We start from the raw sequence: 8,246 nt of genomic DNA on the forward strand, positions 1-8,246 counted from the left end.
CCCGTTCCTTCCAGAAAATGGCATTCCCCGATAACCGCCTCACCAATGCTCATTCTCAGGAAGCACAGCTGAGTCCCACACGTCTCCTAAACCCCTGAGGGGAGGAGAAACGAACCACAAGGGGCAAAGTTGTGTTGTCCCATGAGGTGTAAAAGACATCGATGGCAAAGCAGCCCAGCATCTCACACACACCCCTCCAGAGAGATGCTGAGCTATCGCTCTTGTTAGATACGCGTACATGACAGACAGGACTCCAAAGTCTTGTGAACGTGTAAGACGTCATTACCCTGTACAGATGCTGAGCAAGGTCTACAGATGTCAAAGTCAATAGGCTTTTTTTTTTTTTTTTTTTTTTTAATCCCCACTGCTGGTGTTAGCTTCAGGTGGGAGCTGCAAGACTGAGAAGTTTACAAGTTGGCCAGGAGCAGTGGCTCACGCCTGTAATCCCAACACTTTGGGAAGCTGAGGCAGGTGGATCACCTGAGGTCAGGCGTTCAAGACCAGACTGAACAACACAGTGAAGCCCTGTCTCTACTAAAACTACAAAAATTAGCCAGGTGTGGTGGCATGTGCCTGTGGTTCCAGTTACTCACGAGGCTAAGACAGGAGCATCGCTTGAACTCGGGAGGTGGAGGTTGTAGTGAGCTGCGATCACACCACTGCACTCCAGCCTGGAAGACAGAGTAAGACTCTGTTTCAAAAAAAAAAAAAAAAAAAAGACGTTTACAAGTTGCCCTCCACGGCATTCCTCCTCCTACCTGGTTCCAGAGTTCCGCTGTAACCACAGCACCTGTCCGTCTACAGGTCACTCATGCTGAAAAGTCTGCATGTGGTTTTGCTTCATGTGCATCCTCTTTCAAAGCCCCAAACATGCTTCTCATCTACTGTGTGTGCTGTGTTCACTTTGTGGAGTTAGCCCCAGTGTGCAGCTCCACGTGATAAATGATCCAATCGCAGGCTAGTTAGCAGGTTCAAATAGCCAATGACCTATACATTTTTTCCAGCTTGTTCTAGCTTCAGACAAATGAGGATACCACCATCACTATCATCACCTTCAAAGAAAAAAAAAAAACACTTTGGCTCTAGGTCAATTATGAACCTAAAAATTCACTTAAAATTCACTGAAGAAGCACTTGAAGAATGTAGATCTATGACTGGGGGATAGGCCTGAATAAAACAATATAATATTTTTTAGAACTCAAAAGACAAGAGGGGGTGCAGAGACGGGGTGCAGTGGTTCACACCTGTAATCCCAGCACTTTGGGAGGCCGAGGCGGGTGGATCACTTGGCGTCAAGAGTTCGAGACCAAACTGGCCAACATGGTGAAGCCCCGTCTCTACTAAAAACATAAAGATTAAGTGGGCGTGGTGGCGTGCACATATAATTCCAGCTATTCGGTGGATCACTGGATGTCAGGAGTTCGAGACCAGCCTGGCCAACATGGTGAAACCCTGTCTCTACTAAAAATACAAAAATTAAGCAGGAGTGGTGGCCGCTGTCATTCCAGCTACTCAGGAGACTAAGGCACGAGAACCCCTTGAACTCAGGAGGCGGAGGTTGCAGTGAGCCAAGATCGAGTCACTACACTCTGGCCTTGGCAACAGTCTCAAAAATTAAATAAAATATAGGGAGTGTCAGTTCATCTGGGCTGCTATGCTAAAATATCTTAGAAACAACAGAAGTGTATTGCTCAGAGTTCGGAGGCTGGGAAATCAGGGCACCGCCAGATTGAGTTTCTACTGAGGGCTTGCTCCACGCTTCACATATGGCAACTTTTTGCTGTATCCTCACGTGATGGAAGGGGGCAGGGAGGGTCCTTCCACCTCTTTTCGAAGGACACTGACCCCAGTCATGAGGGTGGAGTCCCCATGACTTACTTCCCAAAAGCCCATCTCAAGATTATCACATTGGATGCTAGGTTCCAACATATGAATTTGGAGGGTGAAAGGGCACGAACATTCAGACCATAATGGGAGGTAATACTCAGTATCAGCCCTAAGGAAATGTATTATCCACAATGTGGAATTTTGTTATTGATAAGAACAATAACAATAATTATCAGGCACCTGCTGTAGTACGCCTGTGGCTGTCTCAGTAACATGCCCTCTTCAAGGCATGAAGTTTGGAAAGGATTAACCTGCCCCCCGCCAGATGAAGGTGTGAACCCTGATTGGTTCAAGCAGATCAGTTATTTCATACCCTTGGCAACAATGATTGGCCCAAGGATAGGAACCCAATGCAGACCTGAGCCAATCAGCACTTAACATTTCACAGCCACTGGTTCAGGGAAGGACAGCACCTGACCAAGTAGAGCCTAATCAGAAGGAAGCCCAGGATTTTCAATCCATGATGGAAGGAGAGATAGCCTCTCTTCCTGACACTGACAAGGATGCATGTCTTCCTGCATTCATCTCGAAAGGAGGAGAAGCTGTGGTCAACATCTCAGAGGGCCTTGGTACAGTCATTGGGCAACTAGGATAAAACAGCCCTGAAGCCTGCCTTCTGAATTTCCAACGACATGAAGCAATCAATTCCCTTGTTACTGAAGCTGATGTGTGCTGGACTTTTTGCTGCTTGCTGACTGATGTTACCCACTGTGTGTCAAGCAATGTATTAGGGGTTTTTCACACTGTTTTTTTTTTTTTTTTGGAGACAGTCTGACTCTGTAGCCCAGGCTGGATTGCAGTGGCGCGATCTCGGCTTCACTGCAAACCTCCACCTCCCAGATTCAAGTGATTCTCCTGCCTCAGCCTCTCGAGTAGCTGGGATTACAGGCATGCTACCATGCCAGGCTAATTTTTGTATTTTAGTAGAGAGAGGGTTTTGCCATGGACAGGCTGGTCTCGAACTTCTGGCCTCAAGCGATCCACCCACCTCGGCCTCCCAAAGTGCTGGGATTATAGATGTGAGCCACCGCGCCTGGCCGGTTTTCATGCATTCTGTCTCACTTAATCTTCACTACAGTCCAGTGGTGGAGGTTTTATCATCCCCTTTTTACAAATGAAGAAACTGAGGCTGAGAGAAGTCAAGTGTTCTATACAAGTTCAAACTGCTGGTAAGCGGTGGAGCTGGGATACGACTCAGGTCTGTCCAGTCCCACGGCCTCTGCACCCCACCATCATGCTCCATGGGCTTCTGCTGTAAAACATGTGGACACAGCTTTGGGGAGATTCCACCTCTGCAGTAATTCTACAGATAACCCCCAGGAGAGATTGTTCTTATTGTTATACAAGCTGCTGTATTTCTTTTCTTTCCTTTTTTATTTTATTTTATTATTATTATTTTTTTTTTTGACATGGAGTCTCGCTGTTGCCAGGCTGGAGTGCAGTGGCACGATCTCGGCTCAGTGCAACCTCTGCCTCCCGGGTTCAAGCGATTCTCCTGCCTCAGCTTCCTGAGTAGCTGGGATTACAGGCACGTGCACCACGCCCAGCTAATTTTTGTATTTTTAGTAGAGACAGGATTTCACCATGTTGGCCAGGATAGTCTCGATCTCTTGACCTCGTGATCCACCCACCTCGGCCTCCCAAAGTGCTGGGATTACAGGTGTGAGCCACCATGTGCCGGTCTAAGTTGCTATATTTCATATGCACATCCTGTTTCAGCAGCTGGGTATTTCCTGCAATTGTTGATGAATCACTATCAAAACATAGTCATAATCCCTCATTGCAGAAAGCACTGCATAAAGATCTCAAATAATTCTTGTTGGTAGTAGAAGTTAACACTGAGATCCCAAAAGTCACTATCTGTCTAATATAAACTTATGTAATCTTAATGATAAATCTGTTATATAAGTCACTTAGCCTGGGCAATATAGTGAGAAAATTTTTAAAATTAGGTGGGCATGGTGGCGCGTGCCTGTAGTGCCGGGAAAATCGCTTGAGCTCAAGAGCTTGAGATTGCAGTGACCTATGATTGTGCCACTGCACTCCACCTGGGTGATAGAGTGAGACTCTGTCTCTAAAAAGAACAAACCAGGTCGGGCGTGGTGGCTTACGCCTGTAATCCCAGCACTTTGGGAGGCTGAGGCGGGTGGATCACCTGAGGTCGGGAGTTTGAGACCAGCCTGGCCAACATGGTGAAACCCCGTCTTTACAAAACTACAAAAATTAGCCAGGCGTGATGGCACATGCCAGTAATCCCAGCTACTCGGGAGGCTGAGGCAGGAGAATCACTTGAACCCCGGGGGTAGATGTTGCAGTGAGCCGAGATTGCACCACTGCACTGCAGCCTGGGAGACAGAACAAGATTCAGCCTCAAAACAAAAAAAATAAATTGTTTTCCCATTTCCATTGCAAAATACACGCATGTATGTATAATTCTTTAAATAATGTTCAAGGAGTTTTTCAGCTTGAACAGAAAATAAAAGGCTTCCGAAGACATTGATCCAAATCTTATGTCTGGGGTAAAGAATCCAGCAACATCCCTGCTTCCAGCTCCTGCTGGCAGATTCACCACAATTCACGATGCCCAAACCCTATTTCAGGCATTTTTACCTGGTCCAAAGTGCCCTACATGTTTAACTCAAATCTGTATCCCTATAAGAAATAGGCTCCGGAGTTGGACAGACCCAAGTTTCCAAGTACAAATTATTATTCCTCCAGTTCCTACTGGGTGACCTTGGACTGTTGTCAGTCTCCCTGGCTGTAAAAATAGAGATGATTATACCTGTCTCAGATCATTAATATAAGGCTTAAAAGAGATGCTGTATACAAAGTGCATAGCAACTGTACCTGGCACAGGGAGGAAGCCTCAAATAGTAGCTACTGTTGACTATTCTGGAGCACGCCCCTGAGTCTATTAAGCAGGGTTGCCAGATTTACCAAGTAAAAATGCAGGAAATCCAATGAAATCTGAATTTCAGATAAAAACCATGCAATATTTGGGACATACTTATACTGAAATATTATTCACTGATCACCTGAAATTCAAATTTCACTAGACATCTTGTACTTGATCTGGCAACCCTACTATTTAGCCAGTGGGACCATCAAGGTTGAATTGGGGATAGGACAGTGGAGAATGAATGGTGGGGTCAGGGCAGGGAGAATATAGAGAAACTAGGGATGTGGCACCAACCTACAGACCTGGTGCAGAGACGCTTACCTGGGAGCACCTGTTGCCTGCTGTGGAACAGGCTCTGGGCGCTTAAATGGACACCCAGCTATAGGGAGAAGAACCTGGTCATAGTGGTTCATTTCCTCTCCCTTTGGAGACTTTTATTCTTGTAAAAAATCAGCCTTGGCTGGGTGCAGTGGCTCACGCCTGTAATTCCAACAGTTGAAGAGGCCTAGACAGGTGAATCACTTGAGCCTGGGCACTTGAGGTGAATCACTTGAGACCAGCCTGGGCAACACAGTGAAACTCCATCTTTACAAAAAATACAAAAACTTAACTAGGCATGGTGGCATATGTCTGTAGTCCCAGCGACTTGGGAGACTGAAGTGGAAGGATCACCCGAGACTGGGAGGTTGAGACTGCAGTAAGCCATGATCGTGCCGCTGCACTCCAGCCAGAGAGACAGAGTGAGAGCCTATATATTAAAAAATAAAATAAAAATCAACCTTAGTAACCACAACTTGCGTTGGATCACTGTATAATTCACTATTTATTACTCTTGTATTAAAGAGTTCTACCTTTTCCATACTTTCTCATTTAACCTTTCAAATATATATTGGGCATATATGTTGCCTCACCTACAGGAATATTGGTGGATATAAATTGAGGCTAAAATAAGACCTCACTTTCAAGAATCTCATTGTCTTGTGCCATGGTCTCCAATGACTTTTATTATTTGTTCCATCAGTGAAAAAAATTGAGCAGATATCCCCCATATGTAAATTTGTTTATGTATTAATCATACATATAAAGCCTATAAAATATAATAGTAATCCAATATATGTGTGTATATACACACATATAATAAAACATAAGTATACTAACATACTTAAGTATTACATAATATACAAATATAAAAATATACAAATATAAAAATAAAATGCATTGAAATGGAGGAGATAAACAATATAAATAGAATTTATAAAATCCCCCCCACGATGAATCTTCTTGCATTTACACCCTGGTAACCTCGAGCTCCAGTTTGGAAGCCACTGGGCTAATGGATGAGAAAGACCTGGAGCAAACACGGTGCACACGATGTGATAAGTACTGTCCCTGGGAGGTTAAAAGAGCACAGAGAGGGAGCGAGGAGGTCTGCTGGGGAGGAGAGGGAAGGCTACACAGGGTGGTGACCTCTGGGTGAAACTTGAAGGATGAGCAAGACTTTTGCACGACTTGGGGACAAAAGGTGGTTTTCAGGCAAAGAATATAGCCTTTTCAAAAACACATTGGCATGGAAGAAGATAACATACCCAGAGAACCCACAAAAAATTAGTATGATTTAAGCACATAGGCCGGGCGCGGTGGCTCACGCCTGTAATCCCAGCACTTTGGGAGGCGGAGGCGGGCAGATCACGAGGTCAGGAGATCAAGACCATCCTGGCTAACCCTGTGAAACCCCATCTCTACTAAAAATACAAAAAATTAGCCGGGCGTATTGGCGGGCGCCTGTAGTCCCAGCTACTCGGGAGGCTGAGGCAGGAGAATGGCGTGAATCCAGGAGGCGGAGTTTGCAGTGAGCCGAGATCGCGCCCCTGCACTCCAGCCTGGGTGACAGAGCGAGACTCCGTCTCAAAAAAAAAAAAAAAAAAGCAAAAAAGCACATAGTTGTCAAAGGAAGAGTTAATTGCAGTTCAAGGAGTAGATTCCAGGAGATTCAAAGAATAGACTCCAGCTTATGCAGGACAGATGAAATTCAGGAAACAACACAAATGTCAACCCTGAAATGATTTGCTCACACACACACACACATATATATATATTTTGTTTTGTGTTTTTGAGACAGGGTCTTTCTCTGTCACCTAGGCTGGAGTACAGTGGCGCCATCCTAGCTCATTGCTCAAGCAATCTTGACACCTCAGCCTCCTCAGTAGCTGGGACTACAGGCTCAGGCCACCATGCCCAGCTAATTAAAAAAAAAAAATTCTTTAGAGGTGGGGTCTCACTATGTTGCCCAGGCTGGTTTGAACTCCTGACCTGAAGCAGTCCTCCCCGCTTAGCCTCCCAAAGTGCTGGGATTACAGGCGCAAACCACCATGCCCAGCCTGCTCACATTTACATATTAGAAAGATCACTCTGTAGGAGATAAGAAAATTTTAAAAGAAGTCTTAGAAAATTGAATTAAATGAGTATATCACATTATAGATTATTATGTCCAAATAGCATTTACCCTAAGATGGCCCAGATAGTTCAATTATTATTAGCACAGAAATAATATGCTAATTATTACAGCTCATTGTTATTTGCTAGAATGTTGTAAATTTAAAAGAGTTAATGCACATAAAGTACTTAGAATAGTGCCTGGCATGTAGTGATTTCCTATACTGATTCCTTTTTTAATTGTATGTATGCATGTTTGTATTGTATGTATGTATATTATGTATATTTAAAATATACATAATATGAAATTTGCCATTTTAACCTTTTTTTTTTTTTTTTTTTTTGAGACTGAGTCTGGCTCTGTCGCCCAGGCTGGAGTGCAGTGGCAGGATCTCAGTTCACTGCAAGCTCCGCCTCCCGGATTTACGCCATTCTCCTGCCTCAGCCTCCGGAGTAGCTGGGACCACAGGCGCCCGCCACCTCGCCCGGCTAGTTTTTTGTATTTTTTAGTAGAGACGGGGTTTCACCGTGTTAGCCAGGATGGTCTCGATCTCCTGACCTCGTGATCCACCCGTCTCGGCCTCCCAAAGTGCTGGGATTACAGGCTTGAGCCACCGCACACGGCCCATTTTAACCATTTTTAAGTGCACAACTCAGTGGTGTTATGTGTGTATATCTACACAGTCATGTGACCAACACCACCATCCCTCTCCAGAAGTTTTTCATTATCCGTAACTGGAACTCTGTGCCTGTTAAATGGTCACTGTCCATTGCCCCTCCCCTCAGTCCCTGGTCACCTCTGCTCTTTCTGTCTCTATGAATTTGCCTATTTTAGGTATCTCTTTTAAGTAGAATCATACAATTTGTCCTTTTGTGACTGGCTATTTCACTTGGCATAATGTTCTTGAAGCTCATCCATGTCATGGCATTATCAGAATTTCATCCCTTTTGAAGGCTGAATAGTATTTCATGGCACGTATGTATCACTTTTGTTGTCTGTTCACCTACTGATGGACACTCGGGTTGT

At 44.7% G+C, this 8,246-nt stretch overlaps 1 long non-coding RNA gene across 1 annotated transcript; it reads right to left on the reverse strand.

Annotated features, from left to right (window-relative positions):
• Positions 1-428: 428 nt before the first annotated feature.
• On the reverse strand, positions 429-5,526 carry LOC105464841 (uncharacterized). Its single transcript, XR_011616797.1, has 3 exons — positions 5,108-5,526; positions 759-1,052; positions 429-671 (listed from the first exon to the last, which is right to left on the reverse strand). It is a non-coding gene; the product is annotated as an uncharacterized lncRNA (long non-coding RNA).
• Between the last annotated feature and the right edge of the window lie 2,720 nt (positions 5,527-8,246).

This window comes from Macaca nemestrina, chromosome 19, assembly GCF_043159975.1.
Source record: "Macaca nemestrina isolate mMacNem1 chromosome 19, mMacNem.hap1, whole genome shotgun sequence".
Taxonomy (NCBI): domain Eukaryota; kingdom Metazoa; phylum Chordata; class Mammalia; order Primates; family Cercopithecidae; genus Macaca; species Macaca nemestrina.